Source organism: Aotus nancymaae, unplaced genomic scaffold, assembly GCF_030222135.1.
Source record: "Aotus nancymaae isolate 86718 unplaced genomic scaffold, 86718_ANA_hifiasm-v0.15.2.pri h1tg000036l, whole genome shotgun sequence".
NCBI classification, from domain to species: Eukaryota; Metazoa; Chordata; class Mammalia; order Primates; family Aotidae; genus Aotus; species Aotus nancymaae.
This window is the reverse complement of record NW_026988450.1, coordinates 24,411,161-24,423,904: the sequence shown is the minus strand read 5'-3', so window position 1 is coordinate 24,423,904 and position 12,744 is coordinate 24,411,161. Positions and strand designations below refer to the sequence as shown.

General features: G+C 38.2%; 1 long non-coding RNA gene across 1 annotated transcript; it reads left to right on the top strand.

Moving 5' to 3' along the window:
• The first annotated feature begins 27 nt into the window (after positions 1-27).
• Positions 28-2,653, top strand: LOC135277957 (uncharacterized). The gene is made up of 3 exons (XR_010345491.1): positions 28-121; positions 2,099-2,139; positions 2,392-2,653. It is a non-coding gene; the product is annotated as an uncharacterized LOC135277957 (long non-coding RNA).
• Positions 2,654-12,744: the final 10,091 nt, after the last annotated feature.

Genomic DNA, 12,744 nt, shown 5'->3' with positions numbered 1-12,744 from the left:
TGGACAGACAAAGCAACAGGAAAAGGATCTATGAGTTTTCATTATAAGATGCTACTATGACATTAATGGAACAATTTCTGAAATTTAACTAACTGCTGTAGAATAGAGTCCTGTATAAACAGTAAGTTCTTGATTTTGATAATTAAACTGTGCTTTGTAAAAGAAAAAAAAAGATGCCACTATGGAGTCATGCAAAAAGATTGTTTTTCTCATAAACAGCTAATAAACAATGGCGATATAAAATAACCTAGTTGCTAAATACAAAAATTCTAGAACAGTACTGCCTAAGTTCATGTCCTGGTTTTTCCATTTACTACGTGAGAAGAATAATTTTATTATTTCCCTCAAAAGATTTTTGTGAAAAACTTATAATAAAATGTTAAACACTCAAAACAGCCTGTCACGTTGTAGGCACTCAGTAATATTCACAGGTTCAGTTGCCTTATAAACATTCTGTTTATAACCATGGTCAGAATCATAACTTTATACTAGTCTAGTCATTATTGTAAGTCTCTGAAAATTTGGCATCATATAGTAAGTTTATTTTAAAAATCTCTTTCAGTAATATGTATAAATATAACCATGGAATAAACCCCTGTCCAATTTATTCAGCAAATATTTATTGAGCACCTACAATGTTCCAGACATTGTGCTGGTTCCTGGTAATATAAAGATGTGTAAGATCTGATGCCTGACACTCAAGATATAATCTGGCAGTAGAGACAATCAAGGAAATAGACAACCACAATAAAGAAAAGGACTGTCTTAAGGTGAAAACAGAGTACTATGAGAAAAGAGGAGCAGGCGGCCAACCCAAGTCAGAGAAGGGCCCCTGGAAAAGAAAATCTCATGAGGTTCTTCCTTGCCTTTACAGTACTTCATTTTTCAAGATTTGATAATGTCTTTTTATATACTTCAGTTAATTCAAGTGCTATAGCAAAAGTGAACTCCTTGCCAAAATTGTTTTTATCAGTTCACACTTAAGATTAAGAGGGGAGGCCAGCCTCAGTGGCTCATGCCTATAATCCTTGTACTGTGGGAGGCCAAGGCAGATGGATTACCTGAGGTCAAGAGTTCGAGACCAGCATGGCCAATATGATGAAACCCCTTCTCTACTAAAAATACAAAAAATTAGCTGGGCGTGGTGGCACGTGCCTATAATCCCAGCTACTCAGGCGGCTGAAGCAGGCAGGAGAATGGCTTGAACCGAAAGGCGGAGGTTTCAGTGAGCCGAGACCATACCTTTGCTCTCCAGCCTGGGTGACAGAGCAAGACTCCATTTCAAAAAAATAAATAAATAAATAAGAGGGGTAAGAGTCAAACTCTGAAGTCAGACAGAGTGGGGTTTAAATTCTAGCTCTACTCTAACTTGAACTTTCTTGAGCTTTGACTTCATTGTGTGTAAAAAATGAATACGTAAAAATATATGCCTACCCAGATAGCTATAGAAATTCAAGAAAGGATGTATAAAAAGCACCCAGGGTATTGCCTAGAATGTAGCCATTGATAAAAACATATGTGTAAAAGCCCATCCACTGACATTAGGAGGACATCATCTTACATTTCATCCTCTCTCTTTAGGTCTCAAAATTTTTACAACTACACATATAATCCTTCTCTCCCGTTCCTCTCCAGAACTTCATTTTTTAATTCTCCACCTTCAGATTCCTATTTTTCTATTCCATTTCTTTCAATGGCAAAAATTGCACTTATTTTTGCACCAACACTAATACTAAATCATTCTAAATATTTGAATAAATTCCAATACTTTTGATAAGCCATGTGTCACTTGCAGCCAAAAAAGTACTGACAATAAAGCCCTAGTCCATCAAACACTGAAACTTTTTCCATCACATTCTTGCCCACAGCAAAGCCATAGAGGAAACACTGAATGGCTTGATTGATTATTTGGTCTTTAGTACAAAGTACTCATAGATCTCATTGTGAGTGTAAACATGCACAGAACTTCTAAAGGCAAATGTGTCAATATGCTTCAAGAATCATGAAAACGGGCATAACCTTCTAGCCTAGCCATTCATCTATTTCCAATTTAAGGAAATAACTGTGACAAATTCTTTTTTTTTTTATTGCATTTTAGGTTTGGGGGACATGTGAAGAACATGCAAGATTATTGCAAAGGTACACACATGGCAGTGTGATTTGCTGCCTTCCTCCCCATCACCTATATCTGGCATTTCTCCCCATGCTATCTCTCCCCAACTCCCCACCCCCCACTGTCCCTCCCCTAGTTCCCCCACACAGACCCCAGTGTGTGATGCTCCCCTCCCTGTGTCCACATGTTCTCACTGTTCAATACCTGCCTATGAGTGAGAACATGCGGTGTTTGATTTTCTGTTCTTGTGTCAGTTTGCTGAGAATTATGGTTTCCAGGTTCATCCACGTCCCTACTAAGGACACATGCACACGAATGTTCATTGCAGCACTGTTTACAATAGCAAAGACTTGGGAATCTTCCTTAAAGAGACAATCAGCCCCATGCCTCTTCTTCATCCCATCCTCTATCCTGCTTCAGGGAATGCATTCTGACCTGGACCATGAAAAATGGGGCCATGCCCTAGGAATAGCTGGGCCATGAGCTTGGGGGAAATTGAGCTTCTAAAGACACCGAGGAGCAGAACCCACACCAACCTCAGTCTGCAAACCTCCAAACTTTCACTTGAAGAAGAAATAAAGGATCTTGTGTAAGGCACTGTTATTTGGTGCTTTCTGGATGCTATTGTCTTAACCTATCCTCACTAATATATCAACCTTGTAAAATATAGGTAGCTTTTATTTCTTTATGCTTCTGTATATTCTAATTGTTCTATAATGAATGTGTTGCTCTTACCTGTTAAAGATGTGAACACTAAAAGAATAAATAGATGACACAAGGAAAAATGTGCTTGTTTTATCACAATAGAACTGCTACGTCTAATTTCAATGATCTATAATCACTTTTTTCCCATCCCAATAAAAGCCACTGTTGGTAATATAAAAACCTTATTATCCATTCACGTGTTTATTCAGAGCTTCTACTGCACTGTGTATTCTGTATCTATGAGTCTTGTAGATCATTTTTGTAGATACCATTATAGTGGGCTCCTTGAGGACAAGAGCCAGGAGCAGGTAAATTTGTTTTTGATATAAATTTTTTGAGCCCTAAGTGTCCCAGGCACAGTGCTAGATAGAGAACAAACAGAGTTCAAAGTCAGTTACAATCACTGGCCTTAAGGAAATCAAGTGTGAAGGCAAAGAAATGAGATCTCAACACAGTGTGGTACTTGCTGTGACATCTAGAAAGTTATAGTAGGAATATAGAGCAGGGCACCTAACACAGATAGGCTCCCCAGAAAAGTTATGATAATCTTTACCATAACTAGTACCACACTAACACATATATCCATGGTGGTGCCCCCACTGGCTCATGATAGCTGATTGTTAAATTTTCAGGATTTGCAAAGTGGATGTTCAACTCAGCTATTCTTAAAAATTAAATCAAACTGACTTGCATTTAAATGAATTATTTCGAAAATAAAGCTAGCAAATATTTTAAACTCATCACTTCTTAATTATGTGTATTGTCTGTACTCCTGCGTTGATCTGTGACTATCATAGCCACGCAATGGAAATCGTATATAAGGATGTGCTATTGCATATCTTTTCCTCTCAGTTCAGTGACGTCATGTTAGTGACTTGAAATTGGCCATGGTAGGACTATTTACAGTACTCAGTAAATGCTATCATGTTTAACCTTTTCCCAGAAAATTGGTTGTTAAATATTTACTGGTATACCATTGAATGTATCTATCTTATTTAGTATTTAATAAATTGTTTTGATGAGGAGAAAGAGAACCCCGGGTAAATTTGTGAATAAGTAAGTTTGCATACTAATTTGCTTTTGGTACCTTTTCCTGTCCCAATCAACTTTAGTTTTGCTTCCTTCTCCATCTCCAACACACCCACTATACTTAATATCTTTTCATTCTCTTCACTATCCTTAGGAAGAACATGGATATGCACATGTCAATCTGCCCACTATCAAACACTGAGCACTTTCTCTAGCACATCTCAGCAGCAAAACCATGAACTAGTAAACACCGAATGAACTGATTACTGCATTGATGTTTAACATTAATACTTTCTAAACAAAAGATATAAAGTAGAGCATCTGCATCTAAAGATCACAAACCACTTCCTTACAATCTCTTTTGATCTTCATGATAGCCTGTAAGGTCGCTACCATCCCTAAGTTATAGATGAAGAAATGAAGTTCAGTAAGTGAAAGACTAGTCCGAATTCCTGGAGCCGGTAACTGACAGAACTACATCTCGGACACAAAATTTCTGATTACTAGTCAAGTATTATCTTCTATTACACAGTGCCAGCCTTAAACCAAAGACAGAAAGTTGTGGACTTGCAAGCTTTAGCCAGCCTGAGGTGGACTTCGGAGAGAAATACAATCACCTTATTGAAAATGAGTTCATGCAAATGGATACTGTCCCATTAGAGCCCTTGTCAAACTGCTGTATTATTAAACTACAGTCTATATGTCTTTCTGGTGCATCAGACTCTGAGTCTCTTAAAGGCAAAGATCCAATATTATTCATTTTGGTATCACCAGGAACCCAGAACAGTGCTTGGTACATAGAAGATGCACCCAAACTGCTAATTAATTAATGGAGAAAAATAGCAGGTAACCACTACCAACAACAAATAAAATAATAATAAATTGTGACCTAGTAGTCTACTGCTCTAGAAATTCTATATGTAAAAGTAATTTCATTTGACAAATTTTCATATTTATAAATGTAGACTGTAGATCGTGGCTCCGCAAAGTGACTTTTATGTTAATATTTATTGCAAGTTCTTTCTTCATTTTACCTATCTCTGAGTGAATGAAGTTCCTATGGATTTGATTGATGTTATAAAACAATGAATCACATAACTTCTGAGCCTGAGTCATCTTACCTATAAAATTATGATAAAAATCTATTAAATATGCTCGCTACACAGATATATCCAGTTTGGGGAAAATTCCTCAAACTAGACACTTAGGTTTTGTGCAATTTCTTACATGTTTTTGTTTTATGCTTCAGTAAAGTTTTACTTCATCCTGGAGTACTGTAATGGCTGAGGTGCATGTATATTTATATGTTATCATTATGTAAATATCCTATTGCTGACATCACATATATTTTGACAGGTATTAGGTAATTCCTATATTTTTTTAAAAAAAATGAATGACAACTAAGCTAGAGAAACCTGACAAATTAGAATACTCTGGATTTCTGTTTTTTCAAGTACTTTCATGAATGACCACAAGAGGTCTCTATGTTGTTAAGAATAACCAATCCCCTGCTATTTTTCTTTCTTAACAAGTTAGAAAACAGAAATGGTGATATTCTCCAGAGAATATATTCACCTAATTAAGCTAGTTCAAAACCAAATTTTCCAAAATTAAAAAACATCTTTTTTTTTTTCTGAGACAACATCTTGCTCTGTTGCCCAGAGCTGGAGTGCAATGGTGTGGTCTCGGCTCACTGCAATCTCCACCTCCTGGGTTCAAGCAATTCTCCTGCCTCAGCCTCCCGAGAAGCTGCCATGCCTGGCTAATTTTTAGTAGAAACGGGGTTTCACCACGTTGGCCAGGCTGGTCTCAAACTCCTGACCTCACGATCCGCCCACCTCAGACTCCCAAAGTGCTAGGATTATAGGCATGAGCCACTACAGCCAGCCATTAAAAAAGATTTTATACCTGTAGAAAAAACAGAATTGTCTCCACTTTCTCCTGACAGTAGCAATGTTAAAACCATTAATAAACACCCAGAAACTACCTTGCTCAGCCTTGACCCATGCCTGTAATCTGATCCATGTGAATTACATAAGATTTTTAATTGAGATACACATAAGAATAAATGGCAGGGTGGGGGGGTGTTCACCCACACAGGCACAGGCATAAGAAAGCAAGCAGACTGTGTGTGGCCAAGACGTACTAGAACCACAGCACACTGTGGACAGGTGCTCAGTGACCAAGGCTCGGTGCCATGACAAAGTTATACTGTGTCAAAGGGGCTCTGTGATCAATATTCTGGGAACAATGCATTGGGGACCAAGGAGCAATGAGCGCCCCCCAAAAAAAGAAGAGCCCTTATTTAAAACTTTTTTTCTGAGAATTTTTATCTTGAATGTGAACAATTCTTGTTAGCTGATATTCTCAACTGTCTATAAAATTCTAAACATTATCTAATTAAATGAGATAAAAGATGGCTCATCAAGTACATTGATTTGATAAAGAACTGTGATGATTCTGGCTAGTTTACTAAAGTTCCAATCAACTTGACTCCTGTACTGTATTTGATTTATTGCAGTGGTTCACAAAGTATGGACCCCTGACAGGCAGCGCAACATTACCTAACTTCTTAGAAATGCATATTCTGAATCAGAGATTCTGGGAGTAGAGTCTAGAAATCTGGTTTAACAAGCCCTCCAGGTTTTTCTCATGCAGGTAAAATTTACAGACTATCAATTTAGTGTATAATTGATGAACCATCCCAATTCTCAATCCCTAGTTTTCCTTCATCTGTAAAATTTTCAGAACACAATAGTCAGAGTCAAAAGACTGACTTACAGTGTCTAGAAGAAAAGTTAAATAATTTGAAACAACCTCCACGAAACAGTCTGGTAAAACCTTATGGTGTCAAGCCACCAGTTAAGAGTTCCCAGGTTCCAGGTGCTAAGATTCCACCACCTTCCCCTCAAAAACCACAGACTGACCTCTGAGGGCTTCTAAACAAAAACCTCAACAACCTTAGAACAGCCCAGACTTGATTTTGAAACTCTAAAATGTTTTCTCTGGTTTTTCAGTGCATCCCAGAACAAATAATCATATTTAATAACAAGTACAACTTATTAATTCAGGACACCTTTGCTGTGAGGTTATTGTAGACTTATAATAGTTTAATATTCTAGTTTCCCAAAGAATGGCTAATAATGCTAATGATGCACTAAATTCTTTTAGTTAGGAAATTCACTTTCAGTGAAAATTCACTTTTCTTGTGAAAAGGATTTGACATATCTATCTATGCTCTTTCATCCATTCTGTGATGAATGGTGTACATGTTCAGAATAAGTACATGAATGTAGACCAATCAAAGATGCATTTGCACCACTTGATTGCTAATATTCCTTGAAGTGTTTTCTGTGTGCCAGGAAATGTTTTAAGGGCTTTATATGAATATTGTACTTAACACTTGCAAAATCCTTAAAAGGAGGGAGAAATATCATTCCTGTTTTACTGATGAGAATACTGAGGAACAAAAAATTTCCCAAACTCACACTGTTCATGTCAAAATTGGGACTTCAACCTATCAGTCTGGTCCAGAGATTGTGTTCTTTCCACTACAAGATCTGGCCTTACTTTATGAGGCACAACCACAGTCATCGGTTTGATTTCTCTAGTCCTACATATAAATATCACCTATTCCCTAAGTCACTAATTGTTTTACCTTAGGAAATTTTTGCCCAAGATTGTTTAGAGTTCATAAAAAAACTGGGAGAAACAGGGTAGAGAGAACATCTCGCTGAAAGTAAACCAACACTTGTTACAAATCTGTCCCAACATTGCTCTAACAATAACTAATTTCCTCCTAAAAGTTTACAACGTGCCTTTGTAAACAGTACTCATTTTATTTTTCCAACAACCCTTCTGGTAGAAATAAGAAATTAGCACTGAGGTGTCAAGTTCACTCCTCACTAATAATCAGTATAGCTGTAACTAAAACCCAGTGCTTCTAGCTACAAACTCCCTATATGCTCTAACCACGTCCCACAGCCTTGGTGTGGCCTACCACTCACCTCAGCCGGTATGCAGGACCAACTCTAGGGCCCTCTCTTTACCTGCCAGCATCACAGCCTGACTTCAGTTCAGTTTCTTGGTTTTTGGACATACTGGTTGGGTCATGGAATCTTCCCATTGTATGAGTGCAATGACTTCACTGTGTAACTTCTCCACTGTCACTTAGCATTACCCTTCACTCCAGGATACGCAGTTGTAATTAAGAGCTCAAATTCTAAAGCCAGAACTGGATTCAAATCCTGGCTTCACTGCTTACCAGCTATGTGATCATGGGCATGGCTTCCTCATCTATAACCCAGGTAAAGTAATTATACCACTTTTATTGGAATATTTTGAGGATTGTGATTTTTTTAACATTGTTAACTATTTAACACAATTTTAGCACATGGTACATAAGTAAATAATAATGATAGAATGGTTAAAAAAACTGTTTTTTTAATACTCTGGGTAAATGTCAGCTATTAATATGTTCTCTAGAGAGGAGCTATCCTGCTAGATTGGTTGCACTTTGTAACTTCACTGTTGGCAACTCTCTAATGGTTTACAATGAATTTTAGATGCTTATACTTCAAAAATACATGTGAGATAATCACTACTAGCTGGAAATTAAAGTTTATAAAGAAAGAAATAACAAAGAATAAAAATAATTAGATCCTACTCATATTTCCACACAGATTTATTTCTTGACGTCATGCTATGCCTGTTGAAGATCATTAAAAGAACATCTCAATGGTTACATTAATATTCTGCAAACATCACTTATAATACGAAAGTAAAAAATTCTAGGAGAAAAAAAAAGAGGCACTTTCCACTGTCATCTAACATTTGAATAAAACTAGTAACATCACAAACATTTGTCTTATTAAGAACAATAAAGAGGTCTATTTATAAATGTTTGCAACTATAAACGCCTGTAGGATACATTAGACACCATCTTAGAAAAGCACGCTGCATAGAGGATACTTAATGCTTAGGTTTGAAATTGCAGCTTTTAGTTAGTTATATTTCCTAAAGTTAAGTGCTTTCTTGCTAATTTAAAATGTGTTTCTGTACATTTTAACTATCCTCTCAGTGGAAAGTGCCTTTCTCTTGCTGTTTCCCAATACATGATTCAAATAGTCTTCCTGGACAATTGATTTTATCATTCTTCTTTCATATTTAAAGAAATCTTTCCAGGGATTTAAGATCATTTGGAACACAGCTTTGTCATTCAAATTAGAATATGTAAGAATGCATTGAAATTTATTTTTCTAATGTCCTTGCTTTTGTGTTCTTTTCATCACTAAATAATACATAGAAAAATTAATTTATGTCTGCATTGTCTCTGGCTACATGAGAAACATGGCATGAAAACTCAGACATAAGCTTTAAAGAAAGAAAATGCTACAGTTGCAAAAGTTTCTCTGAGTAAGATTTTGCTTTGTGACTGTCTAAATAGGGCAGTTAAAGTTCTGGGCAGCAGCAGACCCTGAGCAGCAATAATCATTTATGTTCCTTTGGCACCAGCTTCAACACACTGGCATGATTTTTTTTTTAACCACCCATTACCAGGGACAGTGAGAGCACAAACATGAGCACAATTACAGAACTATAAAAACATACTTCATTTATCTTGTTGGTCTTAAGATCCTAAAGAAGCATAAGATAACAGTGACAATAGAACACAGTGCTGAATTTTACAGAGATACCAAAATGTAAAACATTGGTTTTCATTTCTTAAGTACCATGCTTTTCAAATAAAAGCAATATTGCAATCCATAGAGAAAAGGTGAATTTAAATCCTCAACATGTAACTGAAACAAATGAAAGCACGGAGTCGAGTCTGTGCCTGCAAAAGTGCCATGAGAGAAAGGGGTGATGTGGCCAAAGTGAACCTGCTTCCAGGGACTCCCTGTGGGGACAAGCCGGAGAAGTCAGTGAACTGCAAAGACGGCAGAGGAAAAGCTTGGCTTTATAAGAAACTGCATCATTTTAGAGCAGGAAATTTAGCAGAAAAAGGGAAACCAGTCAAATTCAGGCAATGCCTTGGTTTCCAAAAAACATGGGAAGAATCAGCTACATATGTTAGCTTGAAAACTATTCAGTCTAAGAGACTCCTGCTGTATGCAAGTTATGAAAATGCATAAGCCCCATCCTGCCAGTTTCAAGTGGCAAAAGAAGACGGTAAAACTGCAACTCCCCAGAGATACAGCCATACAGTATACGAAATTGGAATATATACGAAAATAGATGAAGATGAGGCTTCTGGAGCCACTGAAATGGCTAGAACCTAGTGGCTTTGTCTGGAAGAAGAGCCTTGATGAGTTTTGAAGGAAGGGAGATGTTCCTTCCTGTTAGACTTCCCAGAGCCAAGGTGCTGATTCTGTGCAAAGAAGGCACTGAAATCTGATGGGCCCTCTTTAAATAACTGATGACCAATGAGAGCCCTCTTTTTTACCTTCCTGATTACGCTTGTGCCTTGATGGCTGTGGCAGCTGCAGATAACAGCAAGTTCTCAGGCAGACATGCAGGGAAGTTCTCAGCTCCGTTTTCAAGAGCCCTGAGCCAGCTGTCCTGAAAGCTGATTTAGAATGTCCTCCCCTGTGGTCAAGAGAGTGCCAACCCCCCTCTAGCTCTGAGTTGGGATCTAGACCCTGTGCCCTGTTTCTTTCTGTGCTAAGTCATAGCTCTGAAATCAGCACCAACTTTGTACACGTTCCTTCCAAAGCTCTGAGCCACCCCTTGTAGCCAGTGGGCCTGCTGGGTGCCGTTAATGTGATCCCGTCTGTCGTTACAGCCTCAGCAGAAGAGCGACATGACCATATTTATTGCTGTTGCTATTCTGGGGGGTGGATGACGTTTTTCTCCCCTTGTGGCTGAGCCCTGCCCGTTCATCTTTCACCACTCCCTCCAAGTCTACAAGACTAAAACTAGTGATACAAATAGATTCTATCAGGAGGAAAGTTAAAATGAGAAGTTCTTAGGCATTTCCAAATCTATCTGCTGTATGTCATCAAAAGCTTCAAAATCTGTTGTCCTACATTTTAAACGTGTACTGTCAGCATCCCACTAGTACCATAAAGAGCTATTGGTGGTAACCTTGCTAAGGAAAGAAAAGATGGATAAAGGGGGATTGAAACAAACAACCTGACTGATAAGCACAGTTTAGAAATTTGGCAAATGTTGGCTTTTTCACTGCTGAGTGTTGGGAGTGTCCAAGTGTTGCCAGAACACTTGAAGATTTTCCACTTGCCTGTGTGTGAACTCAGCCTCTCCACTCTTCCTAAGGCACTCCTCTTTTGTGACGTGAAAGGAACTAAATGACAAGCCATTGAAACTCCGATTAAGAATAAAATGATATAGGGCACAGGTGACGGCTCCCGGGAAGTAACTACATACAGGTTTTCTAAATGAAGGACTTAGATACATAAATAACTGATTACATCATGCATTACATGATGCACCAAATGAGAGGGATTCTTCTTGCCTTTCGAGGTTGTAAAAAGGAAAGAAAGAAAAACAACAAATAAGAGTAATTCTCACTTAACCACTAATCCATACTCATTACCAATTATTAAAATCTTCTACCATAGCTTATAAACCCTCCGTGTTTGTATGCACCTAGTTCATCATAGCATGTGACATTTTAGCTTTGCTAAAATGACTGTTCAGATTCCTTGTGCTCTTCTGCAAATTTGGTTTGAAATGTCCACAGAAGCAGAAGAGTACCGCGGAGGCAGCGGGTTGCAGAGGTGATGAGCATGGGCTGTGGGTGTAGACTGCTCGGCCACAGCCCAGGTGTGAAACTGCTTGAAGACTCCATTTCCTCTGTAAAATTAAGGTCATAAGAGTAGCCACCTTCTAGGCTTGTTGTGAGAATTAAATAAAAGAAATCTCTGTAAAAGCAGTTAGAAAAATTAAAAGGCTGAGAACAAGAGCATTGTTTGCATTTTAGTGCAGGGAAGTTTAACCTCCCCCTAGCAGCAATAATCTGTTGTAGTTCATGTTCAACCTGTCTGTTCAGTCTTAAAATGACAATACACAGAAGTTGTGCTCCAGATTCCGATGTTTCTGGCTGTGTGCCGGGGAAATACCTTTTCAACATTCAGGGTATTATTTAAAGCGCACTATCAGCTGACAGCTGGGCTAATTTTCACCTGAGAAGCCCATAAACTATAGAGTTATTTAAATAAAAGCCTTAGAACAGGAACTGGTTCTTAGTGTCAATAAAGTGATATATATGTAAATATATATATAATCTTACAATAAATATATATCACATATATGGCTTTTCTGCACTGATGTTTTTTACTTTCTTCCCTCTCTTCAGCTGCATATTTCTGCACAATTACATCACAGATGTGTACAAATGAAGCCATTTTATTTCTCTAGGACCAAAATTAATAACTCTAAAGGCCCATTTCTACTGATGGTAGAAAAACTCTTCATTTTGTCCCTTTCAGGGAAACTCAGCTACCTCTAATATAATATAATCCTTTTGGGGGTAAATATTCAGTCACCCTTCTCTGTCCCTCTGGTGGTGGGAGGAAGGGTGGAGAAAGGATCCAGTTTTCAGGTGGCTTGGTATCCTCTTGCCTCAAGGGAGGGGCATCTGGTTTAAGAACCATCCTCTGGTTCTCACTGGCCTCCTCTGAAGCGTCTTTTCCACTGAGATCTTTGGAACTTGACCTCTAGCCTTGCTGCATCTGCTGAAAGATTCATATCTGGGGTCACTCGTGGTCAAGCCTCCCAGCACAGTGTGTGGCTGGCCACTCTTCCTCCCTAAGGCTGACTCAATCTTGGCTCTAACTGATCCTCTGAAAATACAGCCGTGTCTTCCACCTAGCTCGTGCCTTTGTGATGCACAACCAAAGCCTCACCTCTCACTACACCATACCAACCCACCAGCA